General features: G+C 41.5%; 1 protein-coding gene across 13 annotated transcripts in view; it reads right to left on the reverse strand.

The window, feature by feature from the left end:
- MAPK10 (mitogen-activated protein kinase 10) overlaps positions 1 to 15,293 on the reverse strand; it is a 236,462-nt gene that overhangs the window by 127,874 nt on the left and 93,295 nt on the right. For 3 of the 13 annotated variants that reach the window (XM_087875100.1, XM_087875097.1, XM_087875103.1), the window contains one exon: positions 7,805 to 7,855. The exons of the other annotated variants lie outside the window; for them this stretch is intronic. The gene's annotated coding sequence lies outside the window, so the exon portion shown is untranslated. The remainder of the gene's footprint in view (positions 1 to 7,804; positions 7,856 to 15,293) is intronic. 13 annotated transcript variants of the gene reach the window in all.

The following is a 15,293-nucleotide window of genomic DNA, read 5'->3' on the forward strand; positions in this document are numbered from 1 at the left end:
TGAAAATGTAAGGGGCCAGCCTGCATCGCTTCGGCCCAGTCTACCCAATGCGAATAGGAAACATCAGGCCAGCGTGGCTTCAGCCCGGTCTACCCAATGCAAAGAGGAAAGATGCCAGCAATTTGGGGAGTGGAGTCAAGCTGGCCAGGCCCACCCAGCTGATCACGCCCTCCCAGTTGGCCACGCCCAGTGAGTGGTGTCAAGCTGGCCACACCCACCCAGTCAGCCACACCCGCCTAGCCCCCCGAGGTCAACCACAGCCCTGATTCAGCCCTCAATGAAATTGAGTTTGATACCCCTGCTATAGGGCACTTGGCATCCAAATCCCATTATGCAAACAATGCTGCAGGAGATTGCTGCAACATCCAAGGATGACTTTTCCAATGATACCTTTCAAATACTCTGAATTTGAAGCAGAGTGGAAGAGGGAAGAAGGTATGTCTATTGCTCAATGGATTTTCTTCTGCGTCCATAGCAACAAAGATGATTAGGGGACTGGAGGCTAAAACATATGAAGAACAGTTGCAGGAATTGGCTATGTCTAATGAAAAAGAAGAACTAGGGGTGACATGACAGCAGTGTTCCAATATCTCAGGGGCTGCTGCTACAAAGAAGAGGGAGTCAAGCTATTCTCCAAAGCACCTAAAGCAGGGCAAGAAGCAATGGGTGGAAACTAATCAAGAAGAGCAACCTAGAACTAAGGAGAAATTTCCTGACAGTTAGAACAATTAATCAGTGGAACAACTTGCCTCCAGAAGTTGTGAATGCTCCAACACTGGAAGTTTTTAAGAAGAGACTGGATAACCATTTGTCTGAAATGGTATAGAGTTTCCTGCCTAAGCAGGAGGTTGGACTAGAAGACCTCCAAGGTCCCTTCCAACTCTGTTATTCTAATACATCTGGCACAGTGGTGGGTTGCTCCCGATTCGGTCCGGTTCTATAGAACCGGTAGTAAAACCGGTGGGAGGCTCCGCCCACTCGCCAAGATGTCATCATGGGTGATCTGCACATGTGCAGAAGCGCGTGATCCCGCTGCGAACCGGTAGTAAAGATAAGTGGAACCCACCCCTGATCTGGCATGCACTGATTGCAACAGACAGATTTTAACTTTCTTGCAGCTCCATTCCCTTAAAAGAAGAGCCTTGGTGGCGCAGCAGACTAAAGTACTGTTAATTAGCACCAGATGCCTGCGATTACTGCAAGTTTGAATCTCACTAGGCTCAAGGTTGACTCAGCCTTCCATCCTTTCGAGATAGGTAAAATGAGAACCCAGATTGTGGGGCAATAAGCTGACTTTGTATAAAAAAGAACACCGTTTAGGGAGGGCCGAAAGCCCTACTAAGCAGGTATATACAAAAGTATGAAGGCTATTGCTTAACGCATTGTAAGCCGCCCTGAGTCTCCGGAGAAGGGCGGCATAGAAATCAAACCAATAAATAAATAAATAAGTAAACATTCTTTTCTTCTCAGCCAGAAAATATTTCACTACATCCATTCTTTCTGGTAATACCTATTATATTTCTATTTATATGCAGGGATAAGAATATCTTTGATTCAAATTATTTTTGATAACAGGAGAAAATGTTCTATAGATCCTTGACTTAGAACAGTTCATATAGTGACTGTTTGTAGCTACAACAACACTGGAAAAAAGTGATTTATGTACATTTTTCACATTTACAACCATTGCAGCATCCTCACGGTCATGTGATCAAAATTCAGCCGCTTGGTAACTGACTCGTATTTATGACCTTCACAGGATCATGCGATCCACCTTTTTGCGGCCTTCTGGCAAGCAAAGTCAATGGGGAAGCCAGATTCACTTAGCAATCGTGTTACTAACTTAACAATTACAGTGATTCAGTGCACGGCAGATGCAGGGGCAAGAAAGGTCGTAAAATGGGGCAAAACTCCCTTAACAACTGTCTCGCTTAGCAACAGAAACTTTGGGATTAATTATGGTTGTAAGGTCTTCTCAAATGGAATGAGGGGAAATGGTTTTCCACCACTGGGAAAGTCAAAGTCAAAGAAACAGATTCTCTCATCTACAGTGGAAGGATTCACCCAGTTCAGGCTGGTTCGGGCAAACCGATAGTTAAATTGCTGGCTAGCCCCTCCCCTCCCCACCCTGCCCCTTCCAGAAGTCCCCACGCGCCCCACTTTGGCTCCCAGATAAGTGCAGGGAGACTTCCTAGACCCAAAACAGGGCATGTGGGTGTGTGGCATGCCCCCCACTCACAGCCTATTTTCGCTCCCAGGAGGCTTCAGGGAGGCCTCTTAGGCCAAAAACAGGTTACGTGGGGTCAGGGCAGACCTCCATGGCCAGTTTTTGTTTCCAAGAGGCTTCAGGAAGGCCTACTAGGCCCAAAACGGGGCACTGGGGGTGGCACGACCCCCTGCAGCCCATTTTTGCTCCCAGGGGGGTGCAGGAGGCCCAGTGCTGGCTGTCACACCCCCTGGCCATGCCCACCATGGTCACGCCTACCCAGCCAGTCATTAGGGCAGATCCCCCACCACTGCTCATCTAGTAGGGATAATCTGCCTGTCAATCCTGAAGTGATCATGGCTGAAGCCATCTTGGAGGCTTCAGGGCTGCCACACAACAGAGGGAAGAGGGAATTAGTTAGATGGGGTTTGTAACCAAAACAATAAAACTGTCCTGTGGGAACCCAAGCAAACTTCCCACAAGTGGCTGGCCAGAGGAGGGGCGAAGTAACCAAGCAACCCAGCTCCTGGATTGGACAGCGTGACCAGTGACTTGGGGGAAAGGGGAAACTTTTACTTTTAAGTAAGCCGCGGGAACTTTTAGAGTCGGCTTTCACCACTTGTGCCAATATGATCTACCGAATAAAACTGTTCTTTGAGGAACCCTGCCTGCCTCGGAGTTCTAATTTCTATGGGTGCATTACTTGGAACACTGACACCGCCTATGAATACTTAATGTAATTAAAAGATCTGGATGGAAAATGCTTTTTAAAACTCTCCATCAATTTTTCTGAAATTTTCTTTCCTCCTCCAATAATTTCTCAGAGGACAGGACTCTTCCTTAGCAACCACAGTGACAATGCTATGAAATACAACTCAAGGGACATTTCCCCTTGAGATTTAATTGAATCATGGGAAGGTGGGTAAATTATAGAGTGATGGAGAGATCAGCATATAATAAAAGGCTAAACATCCCTAGAAATAACTTTCCTTGTCTTACAACTCAGTGTAAGAGAAGCAACATGACATCTATGAGAAATTCAGCAAAAAAAAAATCTTCTCTCTTGAATGAATGTCTAAATCAGGTTCTCTCAACATAAAATGAATGCAGAATTTCTCTCTCCAAAATTAGTAATTGATCACCTTTGCAGGTGGATCTGTCACTTTAAAAAAAAACTGATAAGTAATATTATTGGAGGGGTTTTCTGTGTGTGTGTGACTTGGCACCTTTCTGGAGACTGACTGGATATTTTTTGTCTGTTTTGAGTTAACTGGAATTACTATCATCCTGAGAAGTAACTGTTACAGAACCTTAATTATGACATCCATTGTGAAAGGCATATCTTTATGTACCTGCATTCATTGGAAATGGAATTATGCAGAAACGCTTTCTGAAGAACTCAATCCTTGGCCAAATGTTAAATTAGCATTTTAGGAATCAGGAAAAGGTGGAATAGAAATCCATCAAATAAATGAACCAACAAAGGGCTCAAAATAACAATGTAAAATTGTCTTATGTATTTGATAAATAAACACAGATAAATAAATAAGGATGTAGCAACTGAAACAACAAATCCAAACATGGATTACTCTGTGCTATAGCAAGTGTAAATAAGGGGTTCTTATGTATTACATTGTGCAGTATTGCAGACCACAAAATCATACCACAGCCACACTATTTTAAGAGAATAAGTAAAATCTCAAAATTGGCACGTGGGTTCTTTTTAGAATAACAGAGTTGGAAGGGACCCTGGAGGTCTTCTTGTCCAACCCCTGCCCAGGCAGGAAACTCTACACCACTTCAGACAAATGGTTTTCCAACATCTTAAAAACTTCCAGTGTTGGAGCATTCACAACTTCTGGAGACAAGTTGTTCCACTGATTAATTGTTCTGTCAGGAAATTTCTCCTTAGTTCTAAGTTGCTTATCTCCTTGATTAGTTTCCACCTATTGCTTCTTGTTCTACCCTCAGGTGCTCTGGAGAATAGTTTGACTCCCTCTTCTTTGTGGCAACCCCTGAGATATTGGAACACTGCTATCATGTCTCCCCTAGTCCTTCTCTTCATTAAACTAGACATACCCAGTTCCTGCAATTGTTTTTCATATGTTTTAGCCTCTAGCCCCTAATCATTTTTGTTGCTCTTCTCTGCACTCTTTCTAGAGTCTCAACATCTTTTTTTACATCATAGCGACCAAAACTGAATGCAGTATTCCAAGTGTGGCCTTACCAAGGCATTATAAAGTGATTAACACTTCACGTGATCTTGATTCTATCCCTCTATTTATGCAGCCCATAAATTTCTTGCATATTGTGTCACCTTTAAATAATTATCTGTTTATATTGTATTGCTTTTGTGGAGAGTGGTACACCGAAGAAATCAGAAGCTAAGCAGAGTTGGTCATGGTAATCACTTGGCTAGCTGGGCCATGATGGTTCAGCAGTTAAAGAAGTAGTTAAAGAAGTATGGGTTCAAGACCCAAGTGTGCATGATGGGATGAGCTCCCATCCTTCCCCCAGCTCCTGCCCACATAGCAGTTCGAAAACATGCACATGCGAATAGATAAATAGGTACCATTTTGGTGGGAATGTAACAGAGTTCTATGTTCCTTGGCATGTACTCATGTTGGTCACATGACCACGGGTCTTTGGACAAAATTGGCTCCCTCCACTAAGAAATGGAAATGAGCACTACCCGCTAGAGTCAGAAATGACTGGACAGGACAAACCTTTAAGAGCCACGATGGCGCAGTGGCTAGAATGCAGTATTGCAGGCTAATTCTGCTGCCGGCTGCCTGCAATTTGGCAGATCGAAGCTCCCCAGGCTCAAGGTTGACTCAGCCTTCCATCTTTCAAAGGTGGGTAAAATGAGGACCCAGATTGCTGGGGGCAATAGGCTGACTCTGTAAACTGCTTAGAGAGGGCTGTAAAAGCACTGTGAAGCTGTATATAAGTCTAAGTACAATTGCTAATTGCTATTGCTAATACTTGGCTGGGATCATTTGGGGAATTCTAGGATTGTGGTTAGTCAACAATATATATATCTTGGAAGAAGATAATGGCAAATCATATCCATAAATGCTACCAGAAAAATGTAAGGTTGTAGTCCATGAAAACTAAGTCCAACTTAAAGGCATCTTTCCTTTTTAATCCCATGTTTATATTTCAGATGATTCTATATATTTTTCTCCAGTTTAATGGCATTCATAATTAACACACATATTTCAGTAGGCTGCAGGTGATTATTGGGATGAGTGGGCAAAGTAAAATTGAAAATAAGGTAATCATTTAGGAAGGTGAAATAATTTGAATCCTGTAAGAAATGCTTTATCTTCTGCCAAGAATCCTCATATTATCAGAAAAAAGAAATAATAAATTATGGTAATGTTGTTTTAAAAATTCATATAAGATTGTCTCTTAAATTACAGAAGTACTAGGAGAAAATATATAGAAAGATGCAATGCAGTGGCAGAAGAAATGAAACTAGGACTACTACTGTAACTTTGCTAAAGGGCAATTAAATTAGTTCAGAATCTCAGGAGTTCTTGGCTTCAATCTCAAGAGACCTAAAACTGTTGGATCTACGATAAAATTGGCAATGGATTTGGGAATTTCTCCTCAAGTGAAATATGAGGAATTCTAAGAGAAGCTAGAGATTTAAGTAAATATTTGGTGGGCTCCTCATACTTTAAAAAAAAATACTAGACAACTCATGCCCCATTAGGTCATCGTTTCAGAGATATTTCTTACCTAAACAAAGAAACAAACAAAAAATGCAAAAAAGCAGTGAGAGCAGGAGCAACTTCTGACTTCCTGCTGGCTTCTCCATTGTGTATTCTTATGGGAATCTGGCAAGGAGTATCAAAATCTTCCTTCCTTCCTTCCTTCCTTCCTTCCTTCCTTCCTTCCTTCCTTCCTTCCTTCCTTCCTTCCTTCCTTCCTTCCTTCCTTCCCTCCTTCCTGATGGGTAGCTGTTGTGGGTGGGAGAGGAGCAAGGGATTGTCAGACTGGCTGGGAAACTGTCATGGAATGTTGAAAATGAAGATCACATGACTGTAGTAGCAGCAACTAGTACTGAAGCAGCCACACCATTTTGAAATTTCATTTCCTTGGGAGTCAACAGATCCCGAATTTGGGACACATGCTGTATGTTAGCCCATTTGAAATACCTTGGTTCAAATATTGTTGCTCTATGATATACCATTTCGCCCAGGTAAAGGTTATGACCATGAAGATTTTAGCAATATATAGATAGATATAAATATGAAACATTTGCTCCATTCTGAAACAATGTTTCCTTGAAGTAGCTTATCAAAAAAGTAAGAAAATCGATAAGACCCTGCCATCTCAGTTACAATCTAAGAGATAACAGCATAAATGGAAAATGGATTCTCTGAAGTCAAATTGAGAACCAATGTAGAGGATTAGCTATGGATGAAACATCTAAGGAACTTTAAGGTTCTTTGATAAAGCCAGAAGGCACTCATTCTTAATCAAAACTTTTGATCACCAAAAAGGATTCATCTCATGATAATGTGCACTTTCTACCACAGTGACATTTAAGGTGAGCTACACAGCTTTCACTCAGAGGATATGATCTTCATCATTCCAGCCAGCATATACAAGTAGTCCTCGACTTATGACCACAATTGAGCCCAAAATTTCAGTTGCTAAATGAAACATTTGTTAAGTGAGTTTTACACTTAAGTGTCTTGTTTTACAACTTTTCTTGACATAGTTGTTAAGTGAATCCCTGCAGTTGTTAAGTTAGTAACACACTTGTTAAGTGAATCTGGCTTCCCCATTGACTTTGCTTGCCAGATCACAAAAGTGTCTTCACATGACCCCGGGACACAGCAGCTGTCATAAATATAAGTCAGTTGCCAAGTGTTGCCACTGAGGCTTCACAAAATCATGAAACATTGTCCCAACAAACCTCTTTTTATTTGGCTAATGTGAATTCCTAGCATTCACAGTCAGCAAAGTCCCAGCAAACAGTCTTTCAAGGGTGAATTGCAACCACAGACCTTATCAGTCCTTGGAGGGTTGCCAGGCCGATAGCTTCCAGGCGTAACAAGGAAATACTTGGCAAGGAGTCTCTGTGAGGCACAACTCAGATAGGCAAATCTTCACACTAATAAATGAACTAATTGTCTCCTGCAAACACCACTTCCCTTTTGCTCCTATTTATTTCATATGGGAGGGGCCATTCAGTGTCCCCTTGTGCCTTTACTCCCCAGTCGACCTCTGTTCCTTAATTGTTCCCTTCCCCTGACAGCTCTGCACATGCGCACATTGGGAACAGGCTCCAGCTGTTCTTCTGCCCCACTTATCTCCGACTCTGAAGGTAGCTGATAATTGTCAGACGGCCCTGGCCCCATCTCTGCCTCTGACGCAGAGCACTCATCAGAGCCTTCCACAGACTCCAGGACTGGCCCATGTTCCTCCCCAATCTCCTCACTGGCGGGCGAAGCTCTGCTGGCGGGCCACAACATCAAGCATCTGAATTTTGATCATGTGACCATGAGGATGCTGCAATGGTTCTAAGTGTGAAAAACAATCGTAAGTTCACTAAATGAACTGTTGTAAATTAAGGATTACCTGTATAGCATTTCTGCTGGGTCAAGGATGATGGGAGATATATTCCAACACCTGTGGAAGATGCAAACTTGGTGAAGGGACGCATTAATATGCAATAGTCAAAATTTTAAGAGTCAGTGATAAAAACACAAATCAAATTGTGTTAACGCACTGTAAGCCACCCTGAGACTCCGGAGAAGGGCGGCATATAAATCAAATTAAAAAAAAAAATTCATTCCAAATGTGTTTACTTTGATGTAAGTTCACCAGGATTCTCTAATCGTATATGCATTTATTTCTTATATTTGGAAGAATCCCTGTCCCCCAAATTATTTTGAGCAACTTATAGATGCTGAAATGAAGAAAAGAATTAATTTAATTTAATTTATTTCCAATTTATATACTGCCCTTCTCCCTGAGGACTCAGGGCGGTGTACAGCCAGAATTAAGAACATGAAATACAAATATTAAAAAACAATTAAAATATATATAAATTTGGCCCAAAAATTAAAAATCACAAACCAATTAAAACATTTAAAAATTTCTTCTTAAGCCAGCCCGGCTTGCTGGAAAAAGTGGGTTTTAAAGGCACGGTGGAAGGCACTGAGGTCTTGGATTCTCCTTATTTCTGGGGGCAACTGATTCCAGAGGGTAGGTGCCCCCACAGAGAAGGCCCTCCCCCTGGGGGTCACCAGCTACATTGTTTGGCTGATGGCACCCTGAGGAGGCCTTCTCTGTGGGAGCGCACGGGTCGCTGGGAGATCGTCGGTAGCAGCAGGCGGTCTCGAAGATTAAAAAGAAAAAAAAATGTAGACCCAGATAAAACACATACTGCATTACAAAAATTTACTGAAGCTCAACAAATGACTGGAGCCGAAGCCATTATGTTAAAAAATAGTACCTTCTGATAAATGGAATGTTCCTGTTCAATAAATATTACAGGACAGAGCTATATGAAGATTTAGATTTGAAATTTTGCTGATAGTTGATATTCACACCGGAGGATCAATATTTTTAATACACCCCAAACATGAATTCATGGGACTGGACTGCCATAATATTTTCCTACTAAGCATATCAATCATAAATGAGATTGTCCTTCATGTTTAGCTTCCCTACTTCATGAATCCAATTTTCTTCTAGTAAGGGTCTGTGGAGATTCTCAGTCATCCAGGTCATTGTTGTCCCAAAGGTGCTTTTTCAAGAGGCAACTGGACTTTGTTCAGGGGTGGGCTTCAAAAATTTTAGCAAGGGGGTTCTCTGCCCGGTTGCTGGGTGGGCGTGGCCATGGTGGGTGTGGCCTATCCACCCTCCAGCACCACGGTGGGGGTGTGTGGCGTTTTTGCCTTCCCCAGGCTCTGGAAGCTTTCTTCAAGCCTCTGGGAGGGCGAAAATGGCCTCCCCAGGCTCTGGAGGCCAGAAACGGGCCCAATTCAGCCTTCCCAAACTTCCAGTAGGCCTATTTTTCGCCCTCACCGAGCCTCCAAGCGCACCCTGCATTTACCTGCATCCAAAACAGGCCACATGGGGACTCCTGGGAAGGGTGGGGCAGGATGGGCGGGGCCAGCCAGGAGTGGAATTTGGGGTTCTCCCAAATCTTAGCACAGAATCTTAGCTAGAGGTTCTCCTGAACCCGTGAGAACCCCCAGCAGCCCACTCCTGCCTTTGTTTTTCCTTGAAGATGTTTCGCTTCTCATTCGAGAAGCTTCTTCAGTTCTGAGACATGAAGAAGCTTCTCGGATGAGAAGCGAAGCGTCTTCAAGAAAAACAAAGTCCAGTTGCCTTTTTGAAAAAGCAAAAAGCAAAAGCTTTTTGAAAAATTGGGATGTCCTATCAAGGTCATTCCTTCATTGATTCGACCAATGGCCACATATTATCTTCTATCCATCTAAACAAGAAATACATTCAAATGCAGCAGCATATATTAAGGGAACAAAATACTGAACCTTTCCTTATATGGATTCCCATCCCCACTTTTCCCCACTCTAATGAGATGGAATGATACATTATTAAAGGAAAATGTTTATCTCTTCCAAGAAGCTCTAGTATGACATCAGATGTACTTGCAGCCCAAAGTCTCTTGAGCATCTGTTTTGTTTGCCTACTGTAAAAACGCTTTATGATTAAAAAGGCAAATTTGCAGCTAGGAGCTAGATCCCATTGAAGATGTATCATAGATGGAAATAAATTAAAATCCCGTTCCTTAGATAAATGTCAGCAGTATAAGATACCTGGAGCTATGTAATGATCCATATTAAGAAATGTCCATAATGTATTTCCAAACCAACTATAACTTTTCACACTTTATGTAAATTCAGCTTTGTTTGCCTCCAAACTCCTTTGGGTTTCCACAGGCAGTCCTCGATTTACAACAGTTCACTTCGGGATCGCTCACATTTACAACGGCACTGAAAAAAGTAACACGACCATTTTTCACACTTAAGACTGTTGCAACATTCCCACGATCACATGATCAAAATTCAGAGCAATTGGCTCATATTTTATGATGGTTGCAATGTCCCCGTGTCATGGGATCCCCTTTTGCAACCTTCTGACAAACAAAGTCAATGGGGAAGCCAGATTCACTTAACAACAGTGTGACTCATTGAACAATTGCAATGATTCACTCAACAACTGTGGCAACGAAAGGTCGTAAAATGGACCAAAACTCACTTCACAAATATCTCAATTAACAACAGAAATCTTGGGCTCAATTGTGGTCGTAAGTCAAGAATTACCTGTATAAGATAAAATGCCAATCAGATTGAGAAACTATGCAGGTAGGAGAAGAATACTCCTGCAAGGAACTATTACATTCCCATGTGCAGCGTATTATGTAAAGTATTTAGCATTTCATTAACAAGTCTTATTTTTCTTTCTCAATTGCCCCAGGTAACATATGCTCAAGCAAATTAACATTTCAAAATGTTATTTAAGTCACCCAAAGAATTTATGACAAAATTCTCAGAACTCAGCCCCAAATAAATTCACTGGGTGCATTCAGAAAGATAGTTAACATATATTAATGATCCATAAAGATGGTGTATTTATTAGACTAGCCGATATTTTTTTTTACTAGTTGCAATGTTTTAAGTTTCTTAGAACTATTTATTGAACAAGATGGTAAAACAAGAAACAAACGAAGAAGAAGAATGAGAGGAACTCATTGATCTTTGAGACAGATTTTTACAAGTCACATTATTACATAGAGTGAAAAAAGCCTACAGAAAAAAGAAATTGAGTGAAGGATATGGTACAGGATGGTATGGTATATAACACTAGGGGAGGGGTGAAATCCAGCAGGTTCTGACAATTCTGGAGAACCAGTAGCGGAAATTTTGAGCAGTTCGGAGAACAAGCAAATACCACCTCTGGCTGGGCCCAGAGTGGGGTGGGAATGGAGATTTTGCAATATCCTTCCCCCAGGAGTGGGGAGGGAATGGGGATTCTGCCATATCCTTCCCCCAGGAGTGGGGTGGAAATGGAGATTTTGCAGTACCCTTTCCCTGCAATGCCCACCAAGCCACGCCTACCAAGCCACGCCCACAGAACCGGTAGTAAAAAAAAATTGGATTTCACCACTGGAGTAGGGTTGTGTGTGCTTCAGATTAAATATGGAAGAGATGCAAATGCAGTATTTGTCTAAAACGGTTGAAAATTCATTTAAGTAACCCTTTCACTATAGCAATAAAATCTTGGGAAAAGATGGAGTTGCTTTAAAAAGTCACAGACGGAAGCTGAATTTACACTCTCAGGCATTCTGAAGTAACAATAAAGGGAAATATTTGTAGCTCAGGGTTGAAATGAAGGGTCCTCGGTGTTCTCTGAGCTTGGTTGTTTTCTTCCAGACATTTCATTGCCCAAACTAGGTAATATCATCAGTGCTAGGGCTGTTGCAAGAAAACAGCCAAGCTCAGAGAATACCAAGGACCCTTCATTCTGAAGTACTTCTTCTAATTGACTTTGAAGCATTACACAACTTTGGGTTCTCTCAAAGGTTATTGGGCAGCAGAAAGGAGGATAAGATTATGAATCTTCAATTTACAAAACTAAAGTCAACTCAAAATGTTATTACAGTCTTCGATTAGAATACAAACAAAACATTGGTTGTTAAAATAACAATAAGGACCATGCAATAAGAGTGTGTATGTGTATAGATTTGCACATGCAAACTCTTGATTCAGATGTCTTTTTCAAGACACTCCTATAGGAATTACAAGAATGTACTGAGTTCAAGGTACCATAAAAATGCTCCTGAAAATGTCGTCCTGCAAACTTTGCCATCTAAAAGAAATTGGATATAAAATGCATCCTGAGTGACCTAGAATTTTTTTAAAAATTTTAGGTTAGGTTAATCTTAACTGGAAATCTATAACTTGGGAGTGTAGTGAAGTATGGTTAATTGGCTTAATTTCGCCTGAACTGTATGGATAAACCTATGGAAAACTGCAATATTTTGGAATTTGCCTTTTAAGAGCGATGAAAGTAGAACACACGGAAGCAAATTGCAGAGAATATCCATCAATATTTCGGATGAATGAATGACTGGTAATTTGCTGGACCAGTTCTTTCAAATCACTACCTCCGCCCTCTGGAAAAGCATCTCCATCAGAGATATAAAATGGATGTATAAATAATTTAAGACAATGAAAACATTCGGATGTTCGACTTATATCATTCTGGAACTCCAAGTCTCAGATCCTCTCTTTGACAGCTTCCTAGTCTTTTCTGATCCCAGGGATGATGGATACCTTGGTGAACATTCACACAAGTGCTAGAAGTTACTAATGGTCTTTTGCCCAGCGGAAAATTATTGGATGGTATTAATTGAAGCAAGTTGTTTGGGGCCAAGTTAAGGGTTAACCAAGCTATAAAACTAAAGTTAAAATTATTCCTATGCTGTGTAACTTGTACAGGCTGGCAGTAAACAGAAAAGAAACCAAATGGATAGTCATTTTGCAGAGGTGGGATTCAACCGGTTCGGAGCAGTTCGGGCGAACCGGTAGCTCCAGCGATCAGCTGGGAGCGAGCCGGTTCAATCTGACAATCAGGTTGGTCCGCCCATCCACCCCTGCACTTTACTTACCTTTACCTTCTCAGCTGTTTGACGCGACAGAGCGGACTGCCGTGCCTCAACTGTGTTACTCCCAAGTGTAACTCAGAAGGTTAGTATTTGTAAAACTGCGCACGCACACGCAGCACAAGATTAATGAACCGGTTGTTAAACCAGCAGCATCCCACCACTGCTTTTATATTAACAAAATGGATAATAATTTAAGATAAGTTATACATGTCTCAGTCAATCAAAACCAAATTTGAAGATAGATAGAGTCATTCTTTAAATTTATAAAACTGGTATCTGCTCAGGTACTGGAATAATGTTTTCCAGTGCATTTTCTTGATGTTAATAATACTGCTTATACCCTAAGAACATATGAAGAGATATGTCATCAAAGAATATGGTTTAAGGATAGAAGGTAAAGGTTCCCCTTGCACATATGTGCTAGTTGTTCCTGACTCTAGGGGGCAGTGTTCATCTCCGTTTCAAAGCCGAAGAGCCAGCGCTGTCCGAAGACGTCTCCGTGGTCATGTGGCCAGCATGACTCAACACCAAAGGCGCACGGAACGCTGTTACCTTCCAACCAAAGGTGGTCCCTATTTTTCTACTTGCATGTTTTTACATGCTTTCAAACTGCTAGATTGGCAGAAGCTGGGACAAGTAACGGGAGCTCACCCGTTACATGGCACTAGGGATTCGAACCGCTGAACTGCCGACCTTTCGATCGACAAGCTCAGCATCTTAGCCACTGAGCCACCGCATCCCTTTTAAGGATAGAAGACAATCCCTTAAATTATTGCTAGCTTCCTACAATTAAATTAAGACAATTATTGACTAACTGAAACTGCACTGTAGATTGCTTGGCTGCTGAGTCTGGTCCTGAATTAATCTATCTGTTCCTGACACCTGCTCTGTGTTCCTGTTCAACAACCACAACTGTCATTCCACTGTCAACACACAACGTCCAACAGATGAAGTCGTCTCTGCTTAATACATTGGAATTCCACTTCCATTTGGACATGTATCTTCTCAGATCACAGTACAATTTCAAAATTGATTATTCTGGGACCAGAATCTATAGAAGTACTTGATAGGGAAGACAGCACTAACTTTCAAATATTTTGGCCACCTAATGAGAAGGAAGGACTCACTGGAGAAGAGCCTAATGCTGAGAAAGATTTAGGGCAAAAGAAGAAGGGGACAACAGAGAACGAGGTGGCTGGATGAAGTTACTGAAGCAGTAGGCGGGAGCTTAAATGGACTCCAGAGGATGGTAGAGGACATGAAGGCCTGGAGGAACGTTGTCTATGGGATCGGGATGGGTCGGACATGACTTCACAACTAACAATAACAACAACAACATTAACTTATTCTCAGAAAACCAACCTTCAAAAAGATGAAAAAGAGGATAACTCATTATGGACCATTATATGAAATAGCCTGTGATTACTTGGAACAGAATCCATTTCTTGGCAGGAGCCAACATAGATTTATCATGGATAAATCATGCCAAATCAAGTCATAAAGTAACTGGTTTAGTTGAGTTGGATGCACTTGAGCAGTGAGCTGGAATCAATAGAATTTAACATGAAAGACAATATAATGTTTTGCATCTGCGTTGGAAAGAATTTGTATTTACTTTATTGTCATTGCACCTCGTTGTAATGCCATCTTCAGTGTACATTATACATAAAAAATAAAACAAAAGCACATATTCTTCACATTCTATATAATTGAATTGAAAACCCCTGATACTGCATTAATATTGCACTATACAGTAGAATTCAATATAGTTACTGCTCTGGGATAGAAGCTGTTTTTCAGCCTATTTGTCCTTGTTTTTATTGTCCTGTACTGTCTGCCAGATGGTAAAAATTTTTTTAAAAAAAGGGTGCCCAGGATGAGATGGATCTTTAAGAATGTTTTAAACTTTCTTAAGGCAGTGGGAGCTATAAAGCTCTTCCAAAGAGGGGGAGAGGACAACCTCTGAGCAATGATGTTACCCTCTCTGGAGCGCTGTCCTATCTGCCACTGTGCAATTGGCAAACCATACACAGGTGCGGTAAGTTAAAATACTCTCTATGGTGCAGGTAGAAGGTCACCAGCTATGGTGCAGGTAGAAGGTCACCAGTTTTTCATTCAGTTGATATTTCCTGAGAAAATGACTGCATCAATAATGTCAAGATCAAGAGACAGTATTACTCCTCTCTATTCTTCACTGGTCAAAATCCACATAGACGATTATATCTAGTTATAATCTTGAGGCAGGACACTGAAAAACTGGAGTATGTGTAGAAGGAGAGTAATCAAGACAGTAAGAGCTAAAATAGGGGGAGGGGGGGGAAACTTCTAAGAAATTGGGTGGGCAGGAAAGGGGGTTATGTTGCTTGCAGAAGAGAGGAACATTAGGTGACCCGGAAGTTATCTACAAGTATCTGAAGGGCTGTCATG

Source organism: Pantherophis guttatus, chromosome 8, assembly GCF_059756535.1.
Source record: "Pantherophis guttatus breed Tessera chromosome 8, ASM5975653v1, whole genome shotgun sequence".
NCBI classification, from domain to species: domain Eukaryota; kingdom Metazoa; phylum Chordata; class Lepidosauria; order Squamata; family Colubridae; genus Pantherophis; species Pantherophis guttatus.